Source organism: Trachemys scripta, chromosome 1, assembly GCF_013100865.1.
Source record: "Trachemys scripta elegans isolate TJP31775 chromosome 1, CAS_Tse_1.0, whole genome shotgun sequence".
NCBI classification, from domain to species: domain Eukaryota; kingdom Metazoa; phylum Chordata; order Testudines; family Emydidae; genus Trachemys; species Trachemys scripta.
In genome coordinates this window covers 57724548-57735503 of record NC_048298.1, presented here as the reverse complement: position 1 = coordinate 57735503, position 10956 = coordinate 57724548, and the positions used below count along the sequence as shown (strand labels likewise).

Below are 10956 nucleotides of genomic sequence, written 5' to 3'. Positions count from 1 at the left end.
GAAATATCCAGCATGCTGTGAGGCCTATTGATACCCACAAATATCTTCTCCAGATATGAGTATATCAGGTAGCAAAGACACTTAATTGTTTCCCACTATTAACAGTATTATTTCAAAACAGTAGAACCTTTAGGAGTGATTTTCAAAGCTGGTATCATTGCCGTAATGGCAACAGGCATGGCCACATGGTATTGTATAGTCTCACTTAAAAATGCTCACCCTTAGGTCTGGCATTACAAAACAGAAAGTTGGTATTATTAATAATAAAGCAATGATAATGTACACATGCACTAGTTGTCATCCATAGAACAAAGGCACATAAATGCCGTTTTTACTTTATACATAGAGAAACTGAGGTACAGGGAGCTTAATTGAGCCCAAGATCACTTTGTGAGTAAACTACAGACCCAGGTAAGGAATGAACATTTCCTGATTCCACTAAGCAATGTTTCTTTCCTTATAAAAGATTACTAAGTTATTTCAAGTAAAAAAAAAAAAAAGGGTATTTCAGTGTTTTGTTACATAGCAAATAAAAAAGAGATGAGAAAAAAAGCTTCCTAGCTCTAAAAAGTCCCCTGATTTTTCAATCTACTATGACTAAAGCACCATAAACTAGACAGATGCTTTTTTTAAAAGATTTGAGATGCTCTTTCTTTTTAACTTATTCAGTATGTTAAACATTTTGAGTCTATATGGGGCTAGAGTTGAGCCCAGAAAATCCTGTTTTTATGTACAGATTGGCACATAAGAAGGATTTGCAAAGCCTAATGATCTCTCAGTGATGCTTGATTACCTATCTTGCCCTGTAAGAAAAAAAAATACTAGAACACCATTGCTGAGAGTAAATCAGAGCCATCCATTACGCATCTGCCTCATAAAACATTTATGAATAACAGTGCTGCCTTGGGATCTTGAAGTCTGCCCTCTTCCAGTGTTATTTGATAAGAGGCACTGCAGCCTTTTGGTGTTATCTCAAAGGATCAGCTTGTGATTGTGCAAATACCACTAATACAATTTAAACAGCTACACATCATTTTACACCAGGATCCACCACAGGATTGATATAGGACAGAGAAAAACCTTTTTTCAATGATGCTGGATGGATAAATAGCTTAGAAAAACACTAAATAGAGTCACTAGACATTGGGAATTTGCTCTCAAGCATACACACCAGTGAAATATTTTTTTCTATATTTTAAGTTAATGCCCATGCTTTTTCATAGATTAGTACCAGCTATAGACCAGAGCCTTAATATTTTGGCTGCATAGAATCACCATTTACAGCCAAGAGATATCCTGCCAACACACACACAATAAATAGGATCTGGTTAAATAAATTCTGTGGGCCAAATTCAGATTTCGGTTACACCCGCATAAATAAGCAATACTCAATTACACTGCACATACACCGACTTAACTGAGAGCAACTTCTGGCCTGAAGTTTCTGATGTTACTGGGCATTTGATATGTCACTGTACATGCACCTTACTTCAACTAAAACAGAGAGGAAAACTTTCATACATTAAAACTCAGCAGTGATATGTTTGAAAGTTATATGGGATGGTAGAGATTTAGGGAAAAGGCGTCTGAATCTGAAGAGATGGCACTGACAACAATCCCAGCAGTGAGTTTGACTTCTCAGTGATATTACAATTGAGAGGTGACAAAATGCTTTAATTCTAACACTTTTTATCCGAGGACTTCAAAATATTTTAAAGTATAGCGAAGTCTTAGTGAAGAATCAGTCTCTGATTTTTGCTGGTTAAAGCAGGTACAGTCCATTTTGTAGCCACACAATGGTAGTACTTCCAGCTGTTGTGGCATCCATTAGCAACTGAGACAGCCAACACTGGATCTTCTGGAGAGCTGGTAGGGCTGACCAGGGAAGAGCTGAGCTAGGCCAGGCTAGTCACTCCATGCACTGATTCAATCTTCATTGGTGGAACTCCTGTGAGCTCTTAATAAGATTCTGCAGATACTTTGATAGCACCCATATACCTTACCAATATGTCATGAACTTTAGCTCATGCTAAAAGAACCATATTTGAGAAAGTACTTCCTCCCGCAGCAGAAATCATGGGGCATGGAATATTGAATATATTCCAGCCCTTGCCATTGAAACACCTAAGGGAGCTGAGAATTTTGACTCTTAGTAGGAATCCAAAAAAAACCTTTAAACACACAAATTTAAGGTTTGTGACCCAAAATGATTTCCTAGAATCAAATATGTCCCATTTAGATTATCCCTTTTAGCACCTTCAGTTATGCTGAATATACTTCAGTTAGAATTTTTAGATTTTTTTCCCCCAAAGACTAACTTTTCTGTGAAGTGCAAAACCTTATCTTTAATCAAGACAAACTGGAAAGCTTTAGAAAGTCTCAGACTATGTATATTAGCTGAATCAGAGTTTTATTGCTCCTTCAAATATATATTTTTTATCAAAATGAGGTCCTAAAACCTACAGGGTATAGGCGCCAACTCTGTGTGTGCTCTGGGGCTGGAGCACCCATGGGGAAAAATGGTGGGTGCTGAGCACTCACCGGTAGTCCCCCATCAGCTCTTCCCACCCAGCGCCTCCCACCCGCCAGTGGGACCCGCACATCAGTGCCTCTCCCCTTCCCCCCACCTAGCCTCCTGCACACCTCATAGCTGGGAGGGAGGGAAAGTGGGGAAGAGTGAGGACACGGCGCGCTGGGGGAAGGGACAAACCAGGTCAGAAGAGGCGGGACAGGGCAGAGCGGGGGCAGGAAGAGGCCGGGCATGGGTGGGGCCTTGGGGAAAGGGTCTGGGGTGGAGCCAGGGGTCGACCCCCCCCCCCCCCCCGCACTTTGAAAAGTCGGTGCCTGTGCTACAGAGTCTATTTTAGATTCCAACTTTACTGCAAGACCTTTAATAGTCCGAAGCAATGGAATAACACCAAGCCCCATTTGAAATCGGGACTCTCAGAATCCTTTACCATGTGACTATTTTTAGAAGATATCTGTTATGGGAAGGACATGAAGTCTAAATTCTGAGCAACTTCCACCTCCGGTTCACAAATAGAAATAAAATAAAAATCACTTGCCCCTAACACTCTGCTCCTGAGTCTCCTTTTAAGTATTCATCACTTCTCTTTTTGGGCCATCAGAACTCTCCTGCAAAGATCAATTAAAATAAAAAAGACAGATGGTCCAAATCAGTCCATGAGTCAAAAAATTGCAGGAGGTAGAAGGAATCTTCCTCAAACAAAAATCCTCAAGAAAATCTATGAGAATGACACCAATTGATATCCACTTCAAGAAACCACACAGTAACACAAAGATATCCCATGGTGTATGCAGCTATGTACAATTAAGGAAGATGTTAAGAAATTCTGTTTTCATTGTATTATATTACCCATTTTAATGTGAAGAGATTCCTTAATTCTGAGTAGCACATTATATACTCTCTCATGGAGATTTTTATTTGTTCATTCTATGGATTGTGGGTTTCCTTAACCTGAAAAAATGTTCATCCCTCATCACGTGGATATATTTAAACCAAAATTCATATCAGCTGCAAAACTCATTGTAACTTGTAGTACAACCAACCCTCACCTTCAGAGTCTTATTCTTCTTTCCTCTTACAAGTGACATTCTCAAGGGCCTGTGTTAGGTGGCAGCAGCAGCAGACACCAGTGTGCAGGGAAGCCTCCCACTGCATTGGAATTGACAGCAGCTAAATGAAGTAGCAGGCAGCAGGTGGAAGACCTAGCTTTACCGTTGTTCTGTCCTGCAGAATAGGATGAGGCAGCACAAGCCAGAAAAAACTTATTTTCTAAATCAAACTGTAGCATTATGTTCTGAATGCCCCAAATAACTAGGGTGAAGTTAACATCTCAGGCACAACTGTCTTCAATTTTTTGGAAAGTGCTGCCTGGTCCTGTCCTGAGGCTCCACCTCTTAAGCCAACCATAGATATTTCAGCCTCATTTAGTGGCTAGACAGAAGGAACATTACCAGAGTTAACTCAGTTCTGAAGCTCTAAAGCTTCAGCAAAGAGACATTTCTGCCTCATCTCCTGCTGAAGAGTCCTCCCCATGGCACAGAATCTTCAGCAGAAAAGAACCAGCAACATATAAGGACCCTGGAGCAGAGTCCTTGCCCCAAGATAAGAACTCTTTCAATCTCTCAGTTCGATTCCACTACCCAACCAATTCTGAGTTTGGGTACAGTTATGTCACCAGAGGAATCCAGGACAGAAAGCTTATGCAAATAAAGCTCTATGTAGCCATACTTCCATTTGTTCACCAATAGATGGGGAAAAGATCTCCTGCTCCTTTGGCGCTCCTGTCCATCTGAAGTTCTGGGTAAGTAACTTACAGAGATGAAGCACCTCTGTGACTATTCTTTCCCCAGTTCACCAAAAGATGAGAGCAGAGAGCACCTTATCCTCTGGAGCTTTTGGCCAGAGTGCTTTGTCAGAAAGATCGAGTATAAAGCCAAGCTTAGTTAAGCAACTGCTTAACTGATTACTTGTAACATCTTTTTTTAGGGTTCTTTTAATTTCAGTTGTTTGATTAAAGAAAAGGACTGGAGTTGAATTTAGTTTCACAAAGCTTTGTTCACTATCCTTAACAGTAGTAGTATAGAATATAAAAGACAAACATTGTATTGGACTATGGTTTGGCTGCATAAATTAGAAAGCTGGTCAATATAATTGTTCATGTTTTTGGAATCAAATCACACAACCACAATTGAAAATAACACTTACACTCAGTAGCTATCTAGGGAATGTAACTTTGTTCAGTTTTTTGACAAAGTCCCTCAGAATAGGGCCTCATTTTATCAACTCCAGTGTTGCTAACACAACAGACAGAAAACAAGCCAAAGCTAGATCACAAAATAATGTGGTCAATTAGTTGCATGCCAATTCATCAAGGTATCCTTTCCAAAGGATCTATATCAGTCAACCCTTTTAACTTATTTCCCGGTGAATAATATTAGCCGGGATCTGACAAATACTCCTATCTATCTAAAGGCATGTCTATACTACTGATGCTACACTGGCACAGCTATGGTGCTGCAGCTGTGCCACTGTAGTGCCATAGCATAGACTCTTCCTACATCGTCAGAAGGGGGTTTTGGATGATTTACTTAATCCATCTCTCCAAGAGGGAGTGGGTAAATTGGGTAAATTCTTCTGTTATCGATCTAGCTACCTCTATACCAAGGGTTGGGTTGACCTAATTATGGTGAATAGGGCACAAAAATGTTCACAGCCCTGAGCAACATAGGTAAATTGATCTAGTTTCTAGACCAGCCCTAACATAAAATTCTTACATTTATGACGTACTGTTTAGAGTGAGTGCAAGTCAAAAAGCATGCATACTTGATCTCATTTTAGGCCTATGTACACCTAGAACTTGAAAGGCAGCGTGAAACTATTAACTATGATAGCGCATGTACAGTGTTCTATAATCTTAGTTAACAACAGTAACTTGTTCAGTTTAAAGCTACTTTACAGTAATCTTGACTGCAGGGCCGGCTCCAGGTACTAGTGCAGCAAGCGGGTGTTTGGGACAGCCAACGGAGAGGGGCGGCACGTCCGGCTCTTCAGCAGCAGGTCCCTCAGTCCCTCTCAGGGTTTTTTTTGCCACTTGGGGTGGCAAAAATGCTGGAGCCGGCCCTGCTTGACTGGAACCTGTAACAAAACATACACAGTGTAACAATCTTTAAAACACATACACAAGCATGTATACTTCCTTACTAATTAAGTACCGTGTTTCAGGAAGTAGTCAATTGACTGATTTGGGTCCTCACCCAAGAAAAAGCCAGTGTGTTACTTATCACCAGATCTTTGTTCAGCTGTCAGCTTTCACTTAGCTCAGTTATTGTTCACAGCAGGAGTTGACACTGCAAACATAAATGGAGTGAAAGACTATAATCTTCCCTTGTGCGTTAGCAGGCAACACAAATTGTTGGAAAATAGAAGGAAACCATTGAAGGTTTAACAGTTAAAGTTAAACAGTTAAAGATAGGTACTTGGTGTTACCAGGAAAGTGGTGGCTGGCCCAGGACCTCAGTCTTGTCCCTTCCAGGTGTCTTTGGCTTTCAGGAGGTGATGTGCTGAAGGAGAAGGGCCATTTTATCCTATTTCTGCTGTGTGGTTTCTCTTCTTAGAGGTGCTGGCCTGGGCCAATCAGATGGTGACCCATATTTCTTCCAAAAGACGTGAAATGTCCAACCAAAATGAGAGACATCCTCTCTCACCAACCAATCAGGGAATGAGATATCAGCTTTGAGTTCTTTCAAGTGGGAATGGAATTTTCCAGTCTCTATGTGCAATACATTTTATCACACCAGCTTGTGTACAACAAATTAGGCCACAGATGTTGGTACAACAATCTTGGGACACACCTCGAATACTGTCTGATTTGCCCCTGGTGGCAACTTACATCTCTAAGCCACTTTCCCTGGGCCCCTTTGCAGTGCATTCCTTAGCCAACTTTGCAGTTATGCTTACTTAAGTTGCATTTTCTCCATCAACACTCTCCTAGTTGATGAAATACTCAATTCAAAGTTCCCTCCATATTTGTTGATGCTCTTTAACAAAGTTCCCTCCATATTTGTTGATGCTCTTTGTTTTAACAGTCCATTAAACTATGCAAACTGTAGTTCTCCAGCAGGCCAGAGCAGCTGTATAAATCTTTCTTTTCTGTTCTGTTTTAACAACAGTGGTGGGACCTTGGTATGTATGGCTGAGCTGGGGTCTTTGCATTATTGATCAAACAGTTACACTTCTGATTAATCCACTCTGTGTTCAAGTCTAAAAACACTGTTGGTTCATAAACACAATATTTGGTTTCAAACTTTTATTTATTGCCTCTTTCAGCGCATGTATATTTCACTAACTTGATAGCAAAAGCATATGTGATTGCAAACATTAACCTTACTTCTTCACGTTATCACTAAACTGAAAGAAATCAACATGAATGCAACCCTTTTCTTTCCTAACAGGATTCCCCATGAGGTTAAATCCTGTCATTAACATTTACAATATTTTGACCAAAACTGTATCACTTCCCTTTTATACACATTTTAATTAGATTCCATCAAGTTCCCTAATTTACTATTGTATCCAAAACATCATGTAATATCAATGTTTGATATTAATTTAATATGATTTTAGTTCATCTACTTATTCATAGACAGAGGAAAAAGGAGAAGTCTCTTTAGCTGCCCTAGTGGTACACTCTTGTGAAAGGCTGCAGCAACTCTGAGTTTTCTCAGACTATTGAAGAAATCTAGCTGTTAGTCCTTGGATTTTTATTCTCTTAGCTCTCTTTTCTAAAAGAAGATCTTGCTGCGTGGGCAAATCTAACATAGTAATAGCTCCGAATTTTGGGGCCTTAGTTACTACAGCTTACACATGGATAGCTGGGCTATGACAACAGTAATGCTTGCACTCACCTGAGCTCAGACCCTGCCCTGTGTTAACTCCATCACCTCTACTAACCTTTCTCTGGAAAGGGAGTTTTTCCATGGCCTTCTCGCTTCTTCCTTGTGGCCAGCAGTGCTTGAGTTGCATGGTGCAGGCAGGTGAAGGAGCAGCTCACACGGCAACAATTGCAAGGGGGCAGAGCAGCTATGCTGTCCTTGTGGCAGTGTGTTTGCCAGAAACCAGGGACAGATCATAGAGATTCTCTTTTCATTTGGGCCTGATTCACCTCTGTTATGCCAAAGAGTCCAGAATAAGTGTTCAGAAACGTAGTGTACAGCGCTGGTTCAGGTAGCTGGATATTTATCCCATTTTGCTCAGGAGTCTGGGCTCTTTGAAGACATTGCCTTTCTCTCATTTAATCCTCTTGTTGAGCTGCTGGTGGTATGATGAAAAGGTGGAACATATATATACATATTTCTCTAGTTATTATATTTGTATTGGGAAAATAGTATGTCATTATTCCTGTCAAATAAACAGTATTATTTGTTCAAAGGAACAGATGTTTTTCTGCAGATAGCACTATAGAGATTTGTCCCTTACTGATAGAGGCTCAACTTAGAGGGGCATCTGCACCAAAGTTAGAAGCATTTAAATATGCATTTTTCATGTCTGATTTTTTCCCCCCCAGGCATCGATTTTTTTGCTATAACATGTTTGCAGGGACCTCTCTATCTGTTTCATAGATGGTATCTAAGCCATGCTTTTATCAATAGACCCTCTTCTAAAATCCTTTAAAGCTGTGACAAATTAAAGCAATGTAAGATTTCAGTTGATTAAGGTTATAGTTCTCCCACACAGGAAAATTCATACTTTTTAGGGTTTGTGTTCAGTCAGGGTTCATTGGATTTAAGAAGAGCATGTTCAGATACCCAGGTAGACTAATATATGCCTTTTTGTTATATTATTTGTATTACAGTAGCACTTAAAGGCATCATTCTAGAATGGGATTCATGGTGCAAACTGATATATAATTACATACAAAGAAACTGTCTCTGCCCTGAAAAGATAATGGATCCAACATGCAAGGAGAATGATCAAAGGGATGGCTGGAAAATATCATTGCAACCCTCACTACCACAATATGGCTCCTGGCTGTCCCTGTCTGGGGTTGGGGAAGTAAAGTGGCACTGGAGGGTCTATTAATTGGGGAGGATGTTGGCGCAAAAGCAGAGTCTGATAACATCCATTTTGTCCAGGGGGTTTCCAAATGTGCCTTGATCTGTTCTTGATACTGTTATCCTGGATTGTACTGGGGTAATCTCTCTGCTCCCAGAGATGGCTTCATTCCAGAACATTCTTTCCCCACTGCCTATTTGTTTACAGGAATGGGGATGTTGTAGGGACTGGCATCTCAGAAAGGGACTTCCCTCCCATGCTGCAACACAGCACATACTACACAGTCACAAAAAAAGCAAAACCCAAAGATTTATATGAGCTGCAATTCAGGATTTGTAAAAGGGGTGGGGTGTAGCCTATAGGACTAACCTGCTTGCTTGCATATATGCATTATATATAGTTTACATATTTAATTTATTGTAATGCTTTAATATAAATTTATAAACCTAAGTTTGGCTGTAATGCAAGAGACCTACAGGCCAAAACCCTGTATGTAAGCTAAGGCAAAGTTAGCATTGAGACCTTTTACCCAGAAAAATAAAGTTGATCTATATCTTGTTACCTAAATAGACAAGTATCCACGCATATGTCTAAGACCTTTTATCTAGACTAATAGACAATGGAAGAAATGGCCTAAAGGGTTTTTCAATTTGTACCCACAGACTTAACAGGTATACCACAAGGAAGCTTATGTGCCTATGTACATGTCATCAATACACACAAACATACTAGCCTATGGAGTAAGAGTAGCCTAACATTTTGTGAGTGAGGAATGACATTTGGGCATAGGAGGAAGTATTTCTGGCACTTGTGCCCTATAAAAGAGGTAACCCACCTTGCTACAATATTCTATTTCTACTCTCTCTTTATCGATTCTATCTATCTACGATGACTATTAGTAGGCTATACTTGTTCTTCTTAAACTTTAAGTTTCAAGGGAACTAGGCTAAGCTTGGTTTCCCTAAGTTTTTATTCTTAGTTTATTAGGTTTTGATTTTAAGTTTAAGTTACTCAAGTAAACCCTACGTTCGCTCTAATAGCTCTTAGCATTAGTTTCTTCTAAGCACTGAATCCCTCACTCAAGAATTGAGAAACCTGAACTGCAAGGCTGGTCCTGTCTCTCTTACCACCAAGTTATCAAGGATGGGTGTGAGTATATTAACCAAAGCTTTGTTGCATATAATTCTATATTATCATATGTATCTTTTGAATAGTAGTAACACAATTGTAACTCTGATTATTTTACCATTTACTAACTATTAATTTTAATAAAAAGTCTTTAAGACTATATCTGTCCCAGTATGAGCTTCCTGTCATACCCCTGAGGGTCCTTTGTAAATTCTATGGAGCCGGATTCAGTACAAGAACTTTTATCTTCTGATCAAAACAGATTGGTGAACCTAAAACCCATACTATTAATAATTAATTATTATTAATATTATGAATTAATACAATTAAATTAAATACAAATTAAATTGGTGAATTAAAGTAATATTATTAGTACATCCTAAATCAGGCTACAGGGGAGGTAGTATACATTTAAATGACAAGTGTGCTAAATGCCCCTCTTACCCCTGTTATTTCTGATGTTCGACCTATAATGGTATACTATGGGTTATATTTTCAGCTCACCTCTAAATCCCCACAGTAACAAACATTCTTATGTGGGGGTGTGAAATCTCTGCCAGGGAAATACAATAAAATGTACCGATCATGAATAATTAAAAAAAAAATAAAAAAATCCACCAAATCTAAAAGCTTCTCTTACCTTTTATTTTCCCTTTTCCATTTCCTTATTCCCTTGTCTGCTGCTCTTCCTTTTTTTATTCTTCTTCATTTCTCTATAGTGATTTTTGCCTTCTCTCTCCTCACGGTCTCTGCTTTTCTCTCTATGAAAATATTTTCAACTTTTCTTCTACTTTGATGATGCATTTCTATTCTCCTAATTCTGTCTCATGCCACATTCTGCATCCTCCCCAATTTTCTATTCTCTTTCCTCTTCTCTTCTTAGTCCAAAGTCTCTCTTCTTCACTCCCTGCTATATTTTCCTCTCCATTCATGTTCTCTCAGTTTTCCCTTTTCATCCCTCATTCTCAAGTCTCACTATTCTCAGAAGTGACCATTTAATTCTAAAAAGAACAGGAGTACTTGTGGCACCTTAGAGACTAACAAATTTATTAAAGCATAAGCTTTCGTGGACTACAGCCCACTTCTTCGGATGCTTATGCTCTAATAAATTTGTTAGTCTCTAAGGTGCCACAAGTACTCCTGTTCTTTTTACGGATACAGACTAACACGGCTGCTACTCTGAAACCTGTCATTTAATTCTAGTTTTTCCCTTTCTTTTTTAATACATACAGGAATATTTTTCATATCCT

The 10956-nt window shown here is 39.3% G+C and overlaps 1 long non-coding RNA gene across 1 annotated transcript; it reads right to left on the bottom strand.

Annotated features, from left to right (window-relative positions):
* Positions 1-6123: 6123 nt before the first annotated feature.
* On the bottom strand, positions 6124-10747 carry LOC117877290. The gene is made up of 3 exons (XR_004645671.1): positions 10347-10747; positions 7478-7837; positions 6124-6796 (listed from the first exon to the last, which is right to left on the bottom strand). It is a non-coding gene; the product is annotated as an uncharacterized LOC117877290 (long non-coding RNA).
* Between the last annotated feature and the right edge of the window lie 209 nt (positions 10748-10956).